Raw genomic sequence first — 19,826 nt, 5'->3', positions numbered from 1 at the left:
TACACCTGATACAGAATTTAAAGTAATGGTCATAAAGACACTCACCAGACTTCAGAAAAGGGTAGAGAACATCAGTGAGACCCTTAACAGAGAGGTCAAAAATAATACAGCACAAATGAAGAACTCAGTAAATGAAATTACAAACACACGAGGTGGAATAAGTAGGTTACAGGAAGCAGAGGAACATATCAGTGACCTGGAGGATAGAGTCATGGTTGATAGAGGATAGAGGATGGAGGATAGAGTCATGGGTAGAGTCATGATTGTTTAATCAAGCTGCACAGGTGAGAGACCGATACTGCAGAATGAGAACAGACTTAGAGAACTCAGTGACTCCATCAAGTGTAATAACATTCACATTAGAGGAAAAGAGAAGAGTTGGAGAGGGCGAAAAATGTGTTTGAAGAAATAATAGCTAAAAAGTTTCCAAATCTGGGGACAGAAACAAATATGTAGATTCAGGAGGTACAGAGATCTCCCAACAAATTCAACCCAAGGAGGTCTACACTGAGACACATAGTAATTAAAATAGTAAATAGTGATGAAGAATTTTAAAGGTTGTTAGAGGAGATAGTTACATGCAAGGGGAAACCACATAAGGCTATCAGCTGATTTTTCAGCAGAAATTTTGCAAGCCAAAAGAGAGTGTCATCATGTATCCAAAGTGCTGAAAGGGAACCATCTGCAGCGAAGAATACTCTATCCAGCAAGGTTATCATTCAGAACAGAAGGAGAGATAAAGCATGTCCCAGACAAAACAAAAGTTAAAAGCATTCACGACCACTAAACCAGTCCCACAAGAAATGTAAAGAGGGACTCTGTGAGTGGAAAACAAAAACCGTAAGTAGAGTAAGAAAAATATGAAACACAAAAGTAAAAAGAAACAAATAATAAGTATATCTGTAAAAATGAGTCAAGAGAAGCACAAAATTAAAGGATGTAAAAGATGATACCAAATATATGAAATGTGGAGGGCAGAGGAGCAAAGAATGACTTCAAAATTCAGCAACCATGAGTTTAATATAGACTGCTATATACAGAAGATGCTATATATAAGCCAAATGGTAGCCACAAATAGAAAAACATAATAGATATAATAGATATGCAAATAGAAATAGGCAAATATGCAAATAGAAAAAAATAATAGATATGCAAAAAATAAAAAGTAAGGAACCCAAGTATATCACTAAAAAAAAACCCAGAAAACCATGAAAGAAAAGAAAGGATCAGAGAAAAACTACAAAAACAACCACAAAACAAGTAACAAAATGGCAATAAACACATATCTATCAATAATGACTGTGAATGTAAATGGACTAAATGCTCCAATGAAAAGATACAGGGCGCAGAATAGATTAGAAAAAATAATAAAAACAAGATCCATCTATATGCTGCCCATAAGAGATTCATTTTAGACCTAAAGATACCTGCAGATTGAAAGTGAAGGAATGGAGAAAATTTATCATGCTAATGGATGTCAAAAGAAAGCCAGCTTAGTAATACTTATACAGGACAAAACAGACTTTAAAACAAAGACTGTAAAAAGAAAATAAATAAATAAATAAATAAATAAATAAATAAATAAATAAAGCAAAGACTATAACTAGAGACAAAAAGGATAATATGTGATAATAATGGGGACAATCCAAGAAGATATAACAATTATAAATATATGTACACCCAACATGAAAGCATCCAAATAATACAACAGTTAATAACAAATATAAAGGAACTAATCAATGATAATAAATAATAATAGGGATCTTTAACAACCACTTAAGTCAAAGGACAGATCGATCATCCAAACACAAAATCAACAAGACAACAATGGCTTTGAATGACACACTGAACCAGAAATGTTAACAGATATATTCAGAACATTTCATCCTAAAACAGCAGAATTCTTTTCAAGTGCACATGGAACATTCTCCAGAATAGATCACATCTTAGCCCACAAAACAAGCCTCAACAAATTCAAGAAGATCTAAGCCATACCATGCATCTTTCCTTACCACAAAGCTAAAAACTAGCAGTCAACCACAAGAAAAACTCTGGAAAGACCAGAAATACATGGAGGTCACACAATATGCTACTAAACAATGAATGGGTCAACCAGGAAATAAAAGAATAAATACATATTACATGGAAACAAATGAAAATGAAAATGCAATGTTCCAAAACCTTTGAGATGCAGCAAAAGCAGTTCTAAGAGGGAAGTTTATAGCAACACAGGCATACCTCAAGAAGCAAGAAAATCTCAAATAACCTAACTTAACACAAAAAGGAGCTAGAAAAAGAATAACAAACAAAACTCAAAACCATCAGAAATAAGAAAATAATAAAGATTAAAGCAGAAATAAATGATATAGAGACTAAAAACCAACAGAACAGATCAATGAAACCAGGAGCTGGTTGTTTGAAAAAATAAGCAAAATTGATAAACCTCTAGCCAGACTCATAGAAAGAAAGAAAGAAAGAAAGAAAGAAAGAAAGAAAGAAAGAAAGAAAGAGGAGAGAGAGGATTCAAATAAAGCAAATCACAAATCAGAGAGGAGAAATAACAATGAACACACAGGAATACAAAGAACTGTAAGAGAATATTATGACAAACTATATGCCAACAAATTAGACAACCCAGAATAAATGGTAAATTCCTAGAAACATATGACCTACCAAAACTGAAGCAGGAGGAAACAGAAAATTTGAACAGACCAATTACCAGCAAGGAGATTGAATCAGTAATCAAAAAATTCCCAACAGCCAAAACTCCAGGACCAGATGGCTTCACAGGTGAATTCTACCAAACATTTAAAGAAAAGTTAATACCTATTCTACTCAAACTCTTCCAAAAAAATAGAAGGAAAATATTGAAATTCATTCTATGAAACAAATATCACCCTGATACCAAGATCAGATAAAGACACCACAAAAAAAGAGAATTATAGGCCTGTATCTCTGATGAACATAGATGCAAAAATCCTCAACAAAATACAAGCAAACAGAATCCAACAATATATTTTTAAAAACACTCACCATGATCAAGTGGGATTTATTCCCAGGATGCAGGTGTGCTTTGCTATTCGCAAATCAATCAACATGATACATCACATCAATAAGAGAAGGGATAAAAGTCATACTATCATCTCAAAAGATGCAGGAAAGCATTTGACAAAGTACAACATCCATTCATGATAAAAGCCCTCAACAAAGTAGGTTTAAAGAGAACATACCGCACAATAATAAAGGCCATCGATGAAAAACCCACAGTGAACATCATACTCAAAGGGGAAAATTTGAGAGCTTTCCCCCTAAAGTCAAGAACAAGACAAGAATGCCCACTCTCACCACTTGTATTCAACATTGTACTGCAAATCTGAACCACAGCAATCAGACAACAAAAAGACATAAGAGGCATCCAAGTCTGTAAGGAAGAAGTAAAACCTCCACTATTTGCAGATGTCATGACACTATACACAGAAAACCCTAAAGACTCCACCAAAAAAACTGCCAGAAACTGATAAACAAATTCAGTAAAGTCGCAGGATACAAATCAATGTGCAAAAATGTGTTGCATTTCTATACACCAATAATGAAGCAACAGAAAGAGAAATTAACAAAACAATCTCATTTGCAATTACCCCCAAAATAAGATACCTAAGGATAAACCTAACCAAAGAAGTGAAACATCTGTATTCTGAAAACTATAAAAAACTGATAAAAGAAATTGAAGAAGACACAAATAAATGGAAAGATATTCCATGCTCATGGATTGGAAGAACAAATATTGTTAAAATGTCTACACTATCCACAGCAATCTACACATTTAATGCAATCCCTGTCAAAATACCAACAGCATTTTTCACCAAGCTAGAAGAAACAATCCTAAAATATGTATGGAACAGCAAAAGACCCCTGATAGCCAAAGGAATCTTGAAAAAGAAATGCAAAGTGGGAGGCATCACAATTCCACACCTCAAGTTATATTGCAAAGCTGTAGTAATCAAAACAGTACAGTACTGGCACAAAAATGGACACCTAGATCTATGGAACAGAAAGTCCAGAAATAAACCCACAACTATGTGGTCAATTAATCTTCAACAAAGCAGGAAAGAATATCCAATGGGAAAAAGATACAGTCTCTTCAACAAATGGTGTTAGGAAAACTGGACAGCAATATGCAGAAGAATGCATACACCATACACTTTCTTTTTCTTTCTTCCTTTCTTTCTTTCTCTTTCTTTCTTTCTTTCTTTCTTTCTTTCTTTCTTTCTTTCTTTCTTTCTTTCTTTCTTTCTTTCTTTCTTTCTTTCTCCTTCTTTCCTTCTTTCCTTCTTTCTTTCTTTCTTACACCATACACAAAAACAAATTCAAAATGGATGAAAAACCAAAATGTGAGACCTGAAACCATAAAAATCCTAACAGAACACAAGCAGTAACTTCTTTGACATCAGCTGTAGCAACTTTTTTCTAGGTGGGTCTCCTGAGGCAAGGGAAACAAAAGCAAAAATAAGATATTGGGACTACATCAAAATAAAAATCTTCATCACAGCAAAGCAATCAACAAAACTAAAAGGCAACCTATGAAATGGAAGAAAATATTAGCAAAAGGCTTATCCGATAAAGGATTGGTATCCAAAATATACAAAGAACTTATAAAACTCAACAACCAAAAAACAAATAATCCAATTAAAAAATGGGCAGAAGACATGAACAGACGTTTCTCCAGAGATATACAGATGCCTAACAGACACATGAAAAAATGCTCAATATCACTCATCATCAAGGAAAATGCAAATCAAAATAACAATCAGCTATCACCTAACACCTGTCAGAATGACTGACATCAACAACACAATACACAACAGGTGTTGGTGAGGATGTCGAGGAAAAGGAACCCTCTAGCACTGTTAGTGGGAATGCAAACTGGTGCAGCCACTGTGGAAAACAGTATGGAGGTTCCTCATAAAGCTAAAAATAGAACTATCTAATGATCCAGCAGTTGCACTACTGAGTATTTACCCCCCAAAAAAATAAAAGAAAAGAACACTAATTAGAAAGGATACATGCACCCTTATGTTTATAGCTGCATTATTTACAATAGCCAAGATATGGAAGCATTTCAAGTGTCCATCAACTGATGAATGGATAAAGAAGATGTGGCATATATATATATATGTATGTATATATATATATACATATCAGAATATATATATATATGTATGTGTATATATATATATATATCAGAATATTATTCAGACATAAAAAAAGAATGAAATCTTGCCATTTGCAACAACATGGATGGAGCTAGAGAGTATAATACTAAGCTAAGTCAGAGAAAGACAAATACTTTATGATTTCACTCATGTGGAATTTAAGAAACAAAACAATTGAGCAAAGAAAAAAGAGAGAGAGAGACAAACCAAGAAACAGACTCTTAATTATGGAGAACAAACTGAAGGTTGCTGGATGGGAGGTGGGCAGGGGATGGGCTATATGGGTGATGGGGATTAAGGAGTGCACTTGTGATGAGCACAGGGTGACATATGGTAGTGTTGAATCACTGTATCATACCTGAAACTAATATAACACTGTATGTTAACTAAACTGTAATTAAAATTTAAAAAAAAATCTTCATCAAAACTAGGAACAGTTTCTACAGAAATTATCAATTAACTCTTGCATATCGTCTTCAAATTTCTACTAGTGCAAAATGAATTCTGAAATATATTGTACCGCCTATAAGACTGGAGAAATCAAGTCACAAAGAGCTCTTACTATCTTTTTTAATGTTTGTTTGTTTTGATGTTTGTTTGTTTGTTTTTGAGAGAGAAAGAGCGCAGGTGAGCAGGGAAGGGCAGAAGGAGAGAGAGAGAGAATTCCAAGCAGGCCCTAGGCAATTAGCGCAGAGCCCAATGCACGGATCAATCCCAAGAACCATGAGATCACGTCCTGAGCTGAAATCAAGAGTCAGTGGCTTAACCAACCTGAGTTCTTACTATTTTTGAGATCTCACAGCCATCTTCCAGAAATAGAAAGAAGGGCTTGCAATGGGCAATCTTCTCTCTGTACCCAGAGCGCAGTCCTTCAAGGAATGCCTTATATTTCACCTCATTAGAGTCTATCTCTGGTAAGAAAAAACAGGTAGTGCAGGTATTGACAATATAAATGACCCCAAGAAGAAAATTATAGACATGGCCAACATGTGTTAAAGCACAGAGTTTATCAGGATTAGGAACGGATTCATCAGTTTAATTTCTCAGTAACTGGATTAGTATCTGTCCTCTAAATAAATCTGCTTCTTGGATACCTGTGTTCTGCTCAGTTACAGGTAAAACATGTATAATAAGGAAATGAATGAAGGATTGTTTCTTTCAGATAGAAGAGTGAAAAAGTCCTAAGGGGGAAAAAGCCAGGAATAATAAGAAGCAAAGTTTAATAATTCAACTTTATATAGCTGTACTCAGTGGAAAAAATGCAATTTAGAAAAATTCAATAAATAATTCTTTTAAATTAAATTATTTGTTAAAATTAAGCTGTGCTCTGGGTTTTTAAATCAAAATGAATATACTATGGTAATTGGGGATATGAGAAAAAATAAATTAACACTACTCGGAACATAGTTAATGTGTCTGAATTGATGCCAATACCTGTTTGTGAGGGAATAATATTCTAGCAGATGAAAGTTGCAAATTATGTTTTAATAGGTTCATATACAATGATAGGCAAATTGTAATACTCATTTTCTTCTGAATACTTCAATTTGCACTGTTTTCCTCCAATAATTTCTGCTTCAATGATTGTATATTGATCTTCACTATGTATTACGTTGCCTTAAATTAAATACTCTATTTGTAAGTTGCAGGGGAGGTGGGGGACCCACATGACGACTGCTCCAAATTCTCATGAAACCACCTGATCTTTCATCAGTATGGCATTTCATTTTCAGAAATAATTCCTGTGATTTTCTTGCCTTGAATATTCAGGAATTGGCTATCCAATTCATTTGTATTTATTCATCTTGCTTTTCCTTCATATTTGATCTTTGTTTCTGCCTTGAGTCATTTCACAGCTAATTAATTTCTCTACCTCCCAAATGAGAAAAAGACAAAATAATGTAAGCTATTCTAGTAGCGTTGAAGTAGAAAAATTAGAAAGGGACTACACAGTTGTTCCAAATGTCTGTGCCAGCTGACCCCAGGTTCACCCCCTCCCTTCCTTCCGTACTGCCCCTGTATGAAAAACTTTTGACATGTGGATCTACCTCTGCCCTACTCAGAGATAGAGCCAATTCTGCCAAGCCTGACTGTATGTATGGAAATAAACACGCCAGCACCATGCCTGTGAGGTTACCAATAGTCTTGCTACCCTAATACAAGACAGCCTTGGATATGGCATGCTTACTAAGAACTTCTTCCATTCCCTCCAAATCAATTTCTTCTAAAGGATACAGCTCTGGGGTGCCTGGGTGGCTCAGTGGGTTAAGTGTCCAACTCTCAATTTCAGCTCAGATCATGACCTAACAGTTTGTGGGATCGAGCCCTGCTTCAGGCTCTGTGCTGAAAGTGGATCCTACTTGGGATTCAATCTCTCTCTCTCTCCTCTCTCTGCCCTTCCCCGCCTCAAAATAAATAAATAAACTTTAAGAAAGAGAGAGAGAATACAGTTCTCCCTTCTTTTCCAGACTGATAATCTGTCCTCCCTGAAAGGTCTAGAGTCCTCCTCACTCTTGCCCTCATGTGGTTAGATTTCAACAATACACCAGACAGCTCCCCTTTGCCTGCCCCTTTCTCCCAGGGGTGAGAAGTGGAGCCTGTAAAATCACTGTTTCAAAGAAGACATACCCTTGGGAAATCTGCTAGAACCGCCCACTTATTACAAGTATGTCCACCACCTGGAGATCCCAATAAAACAGCCCTGTAGGAATGCCATAGCTAGCTAGAATACTGTTCTCTTGGGCACTGCCCTCGTGGATAATGTTTTGGAGACTTAGCCACCTTGTTGAAGGCAACTCAGCCTTCAGTTTGTCCAACTAAATATCCCCTGCCCTTTATTGGTTCTCTCTGTCCCCTTCACCAGCCAACATTCAAAATCCTATAACAGTTTGTATAATTTAGGTTAATTTAATTTCATCTTTTTGTCACTGTTTATTACTCTGAATAATCAATATTTGTCAGCAATCATAGTAATAGTTCAGAAATGATGTTAGGTTTGTCTATTGTAAGTTTCTTTTTAGCAAGGTTGATAAAATATGCAACAAAACTGGTACAACATATTGATCCACTTCTCTATGGGTCTATATATGCTTTGACTAATATGAAGAGGCCTGGAGGGCTATCAGCTGAAAGAATTAGTCATACATTGATATTTTAGTTGGCCTTGTGTTAAGGAACTTGGGGATTCCCCCCAAATGCATTAGGTTACTGTTTTAATCATTGCTGCACCCCCAGGATCTATCACAGTACATTACCAAAAGCAGGTTTCTAAAACATTAGGTAAATAAGTGAATGGATGAAGATAGTGTCTTGTGCCTAAATTAAAGATTTCAAAAATAACTTCAATAAATATCAATCATGGGAAAATAGCACAAAACAATAGTAAGTGCTAACTACACAAGTATTAATAAAGATTAAAAGAAAAGAGAGGGGGCGCCTGGGTGGTGCAGTCGGTTAAGCATCCGACTTCAGCCAGGTCACGATCTCGCGGTCCGTGGGTTCGAGCCCCGCGTCGGGCTCTGGGCTGATGGCTCAGAGCCTGGAGCCTGTTTCCGATTCTGTGTCTCCCTCTCTCTCTGCCCCTCCCCCGTTCATGCTCTGTCTCTCTCTGTCCCAAAAATAAATAAAAAACGTTGAAAAAAAATTTAAAAAAAAAAAAAAAGAAAAGAGAGAAAAGAATGTAGTGAAGAAGATGGTAAAGCGTTCATAGAGAATTTGGAACTAATTCAGCCTTAAATGTGAGGTAAGGTTTATTAGCATAATGTAAGGGGGAAAGTATTCCTAGCACAGGAAACAGAACACATGAATACCTATGGGTACATAAAAGCATGGACCAAGGGGAAGAATGGCTCTTTGGAGTGAAGAATGTGCAGGAAATACAGTTAGATGGATGAACCAAAGCTAGAACATGGGGGTCATTAAAACTCGGGCAGGGAAGACTTAGAAAAGCACCAGTCAAGTTTGAGTCTAGTCAAGCAAGATGTTTTTTATGCATCAAGATATCAACTCCCTCTCCATTTCACAAAGTCCATTTTGCCAAAAGGTGCTTCTTTCTTTCCCATGCTCTTTGTTAAACATACGACTCCAGTACAGGCAGGGGAGTACAGAGTACTGAAAAGAGAGAACCACAATCAAGTACCAGACATAGTAACTTGGGCAAGGATGGTCTCAAGTGCAGGTTCCCCAAATTATCACCAAAGCATCTACTGATAAAACAAAGCATAGTTAATTACTTACCATGGTGACAGAGAACACTGGGTCAGCAGAGTCTTAGTAATGTCCTGGAGAGGGAAGGACAAAGTCAGGATATTTTCTGAGATTTTGAAGTCCGATTTAAGGCAGGTCTTTCAGTGTGGAGGCTTGATTACTACTGAGTAGGAATCACGATGTAATGGCTTAGAATTAGTGGGCACAGCAATGCAAGAGTGTTGAGGTGAGGGATTTCAGAGTCTGATGTAAACTGTCCACAGATGGTTTCTATTAATGAGCTGACAGAACTATCTGGAAGACCTTGGAATGAAAACGTTTTTTAAAAGCTGTATCTTCCTGGGAAGGAGTCTCATGAAAGATTGAAGTTATGTCAAAGGCAATGGAATAATAAAGTCATGTTAATGTAGACAGTAAACTGCAGATACTGTTTCAATACTCAATTCACGTGCATGCTAAGAGCAGAGGAAGCAGAACCGAAGGAAGAGGGGCCAAGCTGTGCTAGGTGGATTCAAAAAAGTCTTCAGGGGCGCCTGGGTGGCACAGTCGGTTGAGCGTCCGACTTCAGCCAGGTCACGATCTCGCGGTCCGTGAGTTCGAGCCCCGCGTCGGGCTCTGGGCTGATGGCTCAGAGCCTGGAGCCTGTTTCCGATTCTGTGTCTCCCTCTCTCTCTGCCCCTCCCCCATTCATGCTCTGTCTCTCTCTGTCCCAAAAATAAATAGACGTTGAAAAAAGTCTTCAAAGAAAAAGTGACCTCTGTGCCACAACCTGAAAAATGAGCAGGAGTTTGACCTGTGCACAAAAAAGGAGAAAGAAATTAAGGGCATATGCTTCTGATTCTGTGTCTCCCTCTCTCTCTGGCCCTCCCCTGCTCATGCTCTGTCTCACTCTGTCTCTCAAAGATAAATAAACATTTTTTAAAAACTTTTTTAATAAAATTTTTTTCAAAAAAAGAAGAGCATAACATCGTGTACAAAAAGGTCTAGAAGAATGTGTTTGGTCTACAGGACTATAAGTAAAAGGCTTTCATTCTGGTTCTAAAACAGAAACTGATGCATTTCTATGAACCTTTTACATGGTTAAGAATGATGTTTATTTGGGCCACCTAGGTGGCTCAGCCAGTTAAGCATCCAGCTTCGACACAGGTCATGATCTCACAGCTAGTGAGTTCAAGCCCCACATCAGGCTCTCTGCTGTCAGCACAGAGCCCACTTCAGATTCTCTCTCCCACTTCTCTCTCTGCCCTTTCCCCTCCCCTTCTCTGTCTCAAAATAATAAATAAAAAAAATTTTTAAGAATATTTATTTATTTATTTATTTATTTATTTATTTGAGAGAGAACACACATGAGCAGGGGAGAGAAGCGGAGGGAGAGAGAGAGGGAGTCTTAAGCAGACTCCACACTCAGTGCAGAGTCTGGCTCAGGACTCAATCCCATGACCCTGAGATCATGACCTGAGCCGAAATCAAGAGTTGGATGCTCAAGTGACTGAGCCACCCAGGCGCCCCAAGTATGATTTTATTTAATTATTCCTGAGATGCCCCTTTTATGTTTTAAGATTAGTTTGAAAACAAATACAACTTAGAGAGTCAAACTCATGTGGATTTTTTAATATTTGTTTTTTAAGAACAAATTGTTAAAACATAGAGACCCTCACTCCCACCTGGGGAGAATGAAAGAGAAAGGAAGCATGGGGCTTCCCGCAGGGTTCGTCGTTTCTCTGATGTAGCGTGATAGCATTCAAGTCCTACAGGAGAAGAAACAAAATATTCTATACTACTGAAAGCCCGAGTTGAGACCATTTAGATCTCTTTCCTGCATGTCAGGGAATTTTTGGTAAACTAACTTAGATATAAAACCAAATGGGATATGATTGCCATGTTGTATAATAAAAAGAGATGGCTTTGAAAGAAATTTACTCAGAAAATAAGTTTCAAAGTCAAAAGCATGGTCTGGTGCAAGAACTATGGGAAACCAAACAGCATTTGATGATCTCCATAGCCTCACCTAGAAACGGCATCCATGTCCCCTCGGTGTCCTTGTCTGATAAAGGTCAAGGCACCTCCACCGGGCCTTTCTAGGAGTTGGTCAGACCCAGGTCCTCCAGTCAGTGATGAGCACAGCTCAGCTTCAACAAGCTGCAAGCCTGCTGCTCACCCCACACCTGAGAGCCCAGACAGATTCAAAACAACCAGCTAATTAAACCTGGAGCACCAAGCTATCATCATCCGAGATTCATGGGCATCCAACAAGCAGAAGAACCAGCAACGCGGCATTCAGCAACAGCTGTCACCTGCTGTAATGTTCTTTAATTATCTTAAAATCTCTAAGAACTGACAAATGGGTGACAAAATGCAATTTTCTGTGTCAGGAAGCGAGAGACAAGCCTGTGTTACTTTGATGAGAGGAAATACTGTAAAATCATCTCTCTCAGCGCTTCTTCTTGGGGAGGGGAGACTGTTGTCACTCAATTCTCGTCTGTAAACACACTCATTACAGGCCTCCTGGAGGGCCATGTTTCCTTCTTTATAGAGATTAAATGGGAAAGGCCAGAATGGGCATCGGGCTATGCCAAGCTGTCGCCTGGCCCAGCTCCTGTCCCAGCCCCACAATGATACTTACTTCCTCCCGTGGAGACACATTCCTGGGGTGGACCATTAGCCAAGACTGACCCGAGTTTCCTGGAATCACAGCACACCTCTTGCCACAAATTTCTCCAGGTGCCTGTCCAAATTGTGACCTAATCCCTTTAGGTTGCAGTGATGTTTATTATGACCTCCACGAAGATTGCCAGTGGTCCCTAATTTCTGTTTTGGTTGTCACATTCTACTGCATTTGCACGAAGACATCCTTTGTTCCTTTGAGGCAAGTTTCCTCAAGGAACTTACCTTCCTGCCTTTATAGGTAAAAAATGTTCATGAGAACACAAAATAAATTGTAGAAAGAAGGTCACTGCGTAGTAAACAGCTCTTAACATCAGTTGAAAACCACATCATCTGTATAGAGTAGTAGGGCACTCATAAGCCAAGAGCGTTGCACTACTCATGGTCACAGAAATAAAACAGAAAAATATGGGCTGGCTCACGTTGGGTGAGAGTATAAGACAGCTCTTAGAGCTTGAGAAAAATATGTATTAACAGTGTGTTACAACAGCTTGTTATGTACAGTGAAAACTGATTTGTGTGTGTGCAGTTTTTTTAAGTATTTGAGAGACAAACAGCATAACCAATCAACATGCTAGTGTCTGTTACCAGACATGAGCAATCTAAAAGGATCACTAAAAATTCTCAAAACATACAGTATTTGTGATTTGTTCATAAAATGTGCATAAACATGGGGTGTCTGGGTGGCTCAGTCGGTTGAGCGTCCGACTTCGGCTCAGGTCATGATCTCACGGCTCATGAGTTTGAGCCCTGCGTCGAGCTCTGTGCTGACAGCTCAGAGCCTGTAGCCTGCTTTGGATTCTGTGTCTCCCTCTCTCTCTGCCCCTACTCTGCTCACGCTCTGTCTCTCTCTCAAAAATAAACAATTTTTAAAAATGTGCGTAGACATACTGATGCACATAACAATGATTGTAAGCTCTGGTTATATTTTTGAACCAACCAAACAAGGTTTTTTTTAAGTTTAGTTATTTATTTTGAGAGGGGGAGAGAGGCAGAGAGAGAGAGAGAGAGAGAGAGAGAGAGAGAGAGAGAGAGAATCCCAAGCAGGCTGCGTACTGTTAGCGTGGAGCCCAAAGCAGGGCTCAAACTCATGAACCGTGAGATCATGACCTGCAAAACCAACAATTGGATGCTCAACCAACTGAGCCACCCAGGGACCCATATATTAAGGTTTTTAATTAGAGTGTCAATAGCTGATCAGTGAACATTCCTGCCCACTAATTATAATACAACCATTTATATTTTGTATTTGAATTTATTTTATGCAATTAGTGCATTATTTTTAATATCTATTAATAGTTAAATTAGACTGTTTTTGTGATCTCTGAGATAAAGCTCTCTGGAGACAAGGCCAAGATCTGTCAAGAGGTTTGTTAATGGTATTCTGATGTTAATATTAGCAACATTTGGTATTTGATAATTTTGATAATAGAGAAAAGTCGACTGTTTTCTCCAAGGCCATGTAGTCAACTTCATTCAGTTTTTTCTTTCCTATTTTCAATCTCATTACTCATTCCATCACAGCATCTCACCTTATCACTTCAGAGCACAGGGGTCCAGGTATTTCAGTGTTTAGTATTCTATTGAAATAGAACCTGAAATGGGCATGCCATTAATCTAATGAAATGAGAGAAGATATTTATGTTCTCCAGTTGACCTCCAGTGAAAACTGAGGCAGAGCATGAAGATGATCCAGAAGAAGGTATAGCACCAATGAGTAAATTAATTAAAACAAAACAAAAAAAAAAAAAAGAAAAGGGTGGAATCTATGGATTCAGAGAGACTTAAAAACTGTATCAACCAAGTGTAATAAGGAGCAGTTTAGGTCCTTATTATTTTTCCCCAGTGGAAGGAAGGAAGGAAGGAAGGAAGGAAGGAAGGAAGGAAGGAAGGAAGGAAAGGAGGGAGTGAGGGAGAGAGGGAAGGGGGGGCAGAAGGAAGGAGGGAGGGAGGGAGGGAGGGAGGAGGAAGGAAGGAAGGAAGGAAGGAAGGAAGGAAGGAAGGAAGGAAGGAAGGAAGGAAGGAAGGAAGGGAAGAGAAAAGAGAGGAGAGGAGAGGAGAGGAGAGGAGAGGAGAGGAGAGGAGAGGAGAGGAGAGGAGAGGAGAGGAGAGGAGAGGAGAGGAGAAGAGAAGAGAAGAGAAGAGAAGAGAAGAGAAGAGAAGAGAAGAGAAGAGAAGAGAAGAGAAAGAAAAGGAAGGGAAAGAAAAGAAAGAAAGAAAGAAAGAAAGAAAGAAAGAAAGAAAGAAAGAAAGAAAGAAAGAAAGAAAAAAGAAAGAAAGAAAGAAAGAAAGAAAGAAAGAAAGAAAGAAAGAAAGAAAGAAAGAAAGAAAGAAAGAAAGAAAGAAAGAAAAGGAGGGAGGATGAAAGGAGGGAGGGAGGGAGAGGAGGAAGGAAGGGAGGGAGGGAGAAAGGAAGGAAAGAAGAAAGAGAAGAAAGAAAGAAAGAAAGAAAGAAAGAAAGAAAAGAAAGAAAGAAAGAAAGAAGAGAAAGAAAGAAAGAAAGAAAGAAAGAAAGAAAGAAAGAAAGAAAGAAAGAGAGAAAGAAAGAAAAGGAGGGAGGAATAAAGGAAGGAGGGAGGGAGAGGGGGAAGGGAGGGATGGAGGGAGAAAGGAAGGAAAGAAGAAAGAGAAGAAAGAAAGAAAAGGAAGGAAGGGAAGGAAAAGAAAGAAAGAAAGAAAGAAAGAAAGAAAGAAAGAAAGAAAAGGAAAAAGAAAGGGAGAAAGAAAGAAAAGGAGGGAAGAAGGGAGGAAGAGAAGAAAGAAAGAAAGAAAGAAAGAAAGAAAGAAAGAAAAGAAAGAAAGAAAGAAAGAAAGAAAGAAAAGAAAGAAAGAAAGAAAGAAAGGGGGAGGAAGAAAGGGAGGGAGGGAGGAAAGAAAGGGTGGAGGAAGTAAGGGAGGGAGAGAAAAGAAAAGAAAAGACAGGAAAATTCATACAAGGACTAAGCCCTTGATTGTATTAACTATTGTTAATAATTTCAGCATAATAATGAAATTACTTTTATATTTTATATACACTGAAATGCTTATAAACAAAATATAATTTATTTAAAATTAATCCATAGGGAGTGCTGTGAGATATGGGTGAATTTATTTTTGACACACAATTTTTGAACCAGGGTGATGCATATGTGGCTGATCACTGTACTATTCCATCTTTATACATGCTTGAAACTTTCATAACCAAAAAATTGAAAAGAAATAAAAAATAAAACACGTGATTTGGCTTGTGGTCCAGAACCACATATTTTTTTTATTCCAATGGGCTAATTAGATCCTATTTAGAATTGAATGTGGTTTGTATAAAATGCAGAATTTGGTACAACCTAATTAATCCACCGTCCCACCCATGAGAAAAGGGAAGAAGACGCTCACAGCTTTCCCCAGCAGCTCCTAAGAAATGTCGAAGGCCAGGTTTGCAGGAGTCCATGGCTTCCCACTGCCTGTATCTGCAGGGTGGTACCTGAGGTACGTGTCTGCACATCTGCATGGCAGGCTGGAAGTGCTGAGGAAGGAGCGGCCCAAGGAAGAGTCCTCAACAAACGACTACCAAGAGTTCTACACATACCACAGCTTCATAGCCTATTTCCTAGTCAATTCAGAAGTATGTGCTTTGCGGTTTCCCAGAGATCCCTTGTGGATAATGCTCCAGTAGGCCATATGGCATCTGGCCTCAGGGCTCACCTTTCAGTTGGTTCCCTTCCATTCTTCCCTTCCTACCAGTGTCCTACCAGTGTCCCCTTGGCTGCCCTACTTCACATCTCAGGGTCTGCTTTGGGGAGAACCTGAACTAAGAAAAATAAATACAAGAAGTGGACTTTCCTTAAAAATAAATTTATTTAAAAATATCAGGGGCACCTGGGTGGTTCAGTCGGTTAAGTGGCCGACTTCCTGATCTCACGAAGTTCGAGCCCCACTTCGGGCTCTGTGCTGACAGCTCAGAGCCTGGAACCTGCTTCAGATTCTGTGTCTCCTCTCTCTGCCCCTCCCCCGCTCATGCTCCATCTGTCTCTCTCTCCCTCCCTCTCTCTCTCTCTCTCGCTCGCTCTCTCTCAAAAATAAAAAACATCAAGACAGCATGGTATTGGCACAACAACAGACACATGGACCAATGGAATAGAATAGAAACTCCAGAATTAGACCCACAAACGTATGGCCAACTAATCTTTGACAAAGCAGGAAAGAATATCCAATGGAAAAAAAGACAGTCTCTTTAGCAAATGGTGCTGGGAGAGCTGGACAGCAACATGCAGAAGAATGAAACTAGACCACTTTCTTACACCATTCACAAAAATAAACTCAAAATGGATAAAGGACCTGAATGTGAGACAGGAAACCATCAAAACCCTAGAGGAGAAAGCAGGAAAAAATCTCTCTGACCTCAGCCGCAGCAATTTCTTACTTGACACATCTCCAAAGGCAAGGGAATTAAAAGCAAAAATGAACTATTGGGACCTCATGAAGATAAAAAGCTTCTGCACTGCAAAGGAAACAATCAACAAAACTAAAAGGCAACCCATGGAATGGGAAAAGATATTTGCAAATGACATATCGGACAAGGGGCTAGTATCCAAAATCTATAAAGAGCTCACCAAACTCCACACCTGAAAAACAAATAATCCAGTGAAGAAATGGGCAGAAAACATGAATAGACACTTCTCTAAAGAAGACACCCGGATGGCCAACAGGCACATGAAAAGATGCTCAACGTCGCTCCTTATCAGGGAAATACAAATCAAAACCACACTCAGATACCACCTCACACCGGACAGAGTGGCTAAAATGAACAAATCAGGAGACTATAGATGCTGGCGAGGATGTGGAGAAACGGGAACCCTCTTGCACTGTTGGTGGGAATGCAAACTGGTGCAGCCGCTCTGGAAAACAGTGTGAACGGTCCTCACTATGACCCAGCAATAGCACTGCTAGGAATTTACCCAAGGGATACAGGAGTGCTGATGCATAGGGGCATTTGTACCCCAATGTTTAGAGCAGCACTCTCAACAATAGCCAAATTATGGAAACAGCCTAAATGTCCATCAACTGATGAATGGATAAAGCAATTGTGGTTTATATACACAACGGAATACTACTTGGCACTGAGAAAGAATGAAATATGGCCTTTTGTAGCAATGTGCATGGAACTGCAGAGTGTTATGCTAAGTGAAATAAGCCATACAGAGAAAGACAGATACCATATGTTTTCACTCTTATGTGGATCCTGAGAAACTTAAAAGAAGACCATGGGAGAGGGGAAGGGGAAAAAAAAAGGTACAGAGAGGGAAGGAGGCAAACCATAAGAGACTCTTAAAAACTGAGAATAAACTGAGGGTTGATGGGGGGTGAGAGGGAGGGGAAAGTGGGTGATGGGCATTGAGAAGGGCACATGTTGGGATGAGCACTGGGTGTTGTATGGAAACCAATTTGACAATAAATTTCATATTTAAAAAAATAAAATAAAATAAAAAAATTAAAAAATGTTTGAATTACTATGGAATAACTAATAATAACAAAAATTTAAATATGCTAACACATACTGAGCATTTACCATAGGCCATGGCATATATATATATATATATATGCACACACACACATATATATCTAATAAACACATATATTATACATAATTTCTATAGATATATAAATAATGTATAATTTATATACTAAATATGTTTATTATATATATATATGTATCTCCTTTGATATTCGGTTTCTTTATTTTACAGACAAAAGAGATATTAAGCTGACCAAGCTCATACAGCTAGTAAATGATGGAGTTGATAATAATATTCTTACTATTTTTTTTGTTAAAATGATGTTGATACTGATAGTTGTTTTGGGGAGACTTTGAGGAGGGGGAGTGTGTATGCTACAATATTCTCACTTGGCAAAATATGTACTAGTCCTCTTCCCACTAAAATAAATATGAAAACGAGTCACCTGAGTGGCTCAGTTAGTTAAGATACCTGATGCTTGATTTTGGCTCAGGTCATGATCTCACAGTTCATGAGTTCAAACCCTGCATCAGGCTCTGCAATGACAGTGTGGAGTCTGCTTGGGATTCTCTCTCTCACTCTCTCTCTCTCTGCCCCTTTAAAAAGATAAACTTAAAAATAAATAAATAAATAAATAAATAAATAAATAAATAAATAAATAAATAAACAAACGTTTAAATAAATAAAAACATTTAAATAAACTTTAAAAAATAAAATAAATATGAAAATAACTAGGAAACTATTACAGCCACATCTTCTGAGAAGGAATATAAGCAAATGAATAGTCCTTTTATCCAAACTTCCCTCCCCATCATAATGATGCTATTTTTTTCTTCTGGAAAGAAACATTTTTTATTTTTTTTTTAATTTTTTTTTTCAACGTTTATTTATTTTTGGGACAGAGAGAGACAGAGCATGAACGGGGGAGGGGCAGAGAGAGAGGGAGACACAGAATCGGAAACAGGCTCCAGGCTCTGAGCCATCAGCCCAGAGCCCGACGCGGGGCTCGAACTCACGGACCGCGAGATCGTGACCTGGCTGAAGTCGGACGCCCAACCAACTGCGCCACCCAGGCGCCCCAAGAAACATTTTTTTAAAAAGAATGGAGAGGAAATGTATTCCAATAGGGATAATTCCATCACTCCAGTTTTCCTTCCTACAGAGAAGAAAGCCCTCCTGAAATTAAAGATGTGACCACTAACAGAGCACCAAAGACAGCTTAAGATAACTCAAATCACCACATCACCAGAACGGAGCTGAACCTCAACCTGTAGCTGGCTCTGAGATCTGCCCAGCTGTCAGTCAAAGGACATCTCCATTTAAAACAGAAATACATCTGGGGCGCCTGGGTGGTTCAGTTGGTTAGGCGACCGACTTCAGCTCAGGTCATGATCTCACAGTTTGTGAGTTGGAGCCCCGCGTCGGGTTCTGTGCTTACAGCTCAGAGCCTGGAGCCTGCTTTGGATTCTGTGTCTCTCCCTCTCTCTGTCCCCTCCCCTGCTCACACTCTGTGCCTCTCTGTCTCTCAATAATAAATAAACGTTAAAAAAATGTTTTTAACAGAAATACATCGAATGCAAATGATCAGTGATACTGGGGGAACTGTTTTATACCATATACCAAAAGAAGTAAAAGCTATTCCAAATGATGTCTGGCCCTAGGATGTTGTCATCCTGGACAGCACGAACTAAAACGATTCATTCTAAGATCTTGCCATTGTGACAAAATGGATGGAACTAGAGGGTATTATGCTAAGCAAAATAAATGAGAGAGAAAAACAAATACCATATGATTTCACTTACATGTGGAATCTAAGAAACAAAACAAATGAACCAATAAAAAAAAAAAAAACCCAAAAACAGACTTATAAATACAGAGACCAAACTGATGGTTGCCAGGGGTGGAGGGAGGATGGGGGGGATTAAGAAGTATGGACTTGTACTTACAAAATAAAAAAGTCACAGAGATAAAATATAAGGACTATAGTCAATAATACTATAATAACACTGTTTGGTGACAGATGGTAACTACATTTATTGTGGCGAGCACTGTATAATATAACGAATTGTTGAATCACTAAGGTGTACACCCGAAACTAATATAACATCGTATGTCAACTATACTTCAATAAAAAAAACTTAGGTAAATAAATAAATAAAATTATTCATTCTTAGATGTGAGTGTTCTCTCTCTAAGAAAACCCACAGGAATACTCATGTGAGTGAGAGCATTTTTATATTTGTAAAACTGG

The 19,826-nt window shown here is 38.4% G+C and overlaps 1 long non-coding RNA gene across 1 annotated transcript in view; it reads right to left on the bottom strand.

Annotated features, from left to right (window-relative positions):
* LOC123382169 overlaps positions 1-19,826 on the bottom strand; it is a 45,182-nt gene that overhangs the window by 22,685 nt on the left and 2,671 nt on the right. Inside the window, exon 2 of the long non-coding RNA XR_006590126.1 lies at positions 9,450-10,212. This is a non-coding gene — a long non-coding RNA (uncharacterized LOC123382169). The remainder of the gene's footprint in view (positions 1-9,449; positions 10,213-19,826) is intronic.

Source organism: Felis catus, chromosome E2 (assembly GCF_018350175.1).
Source record: "Felis catus isolate Fca126 chromosome E2, F.catus_Fca126_mat1.0, whole genome shotgun sequence".
Lineage (NCBI taxonomy): Eukaryota > Metazoa > Chordata > Mammalia > Carnivora > Felidae > Felis > Felis catus.
The sequence above is the reverse complement of the archived record's forward strand: the minus strand, read 5'-3'. Positions and strand labels throughout refer to the sequence as shown.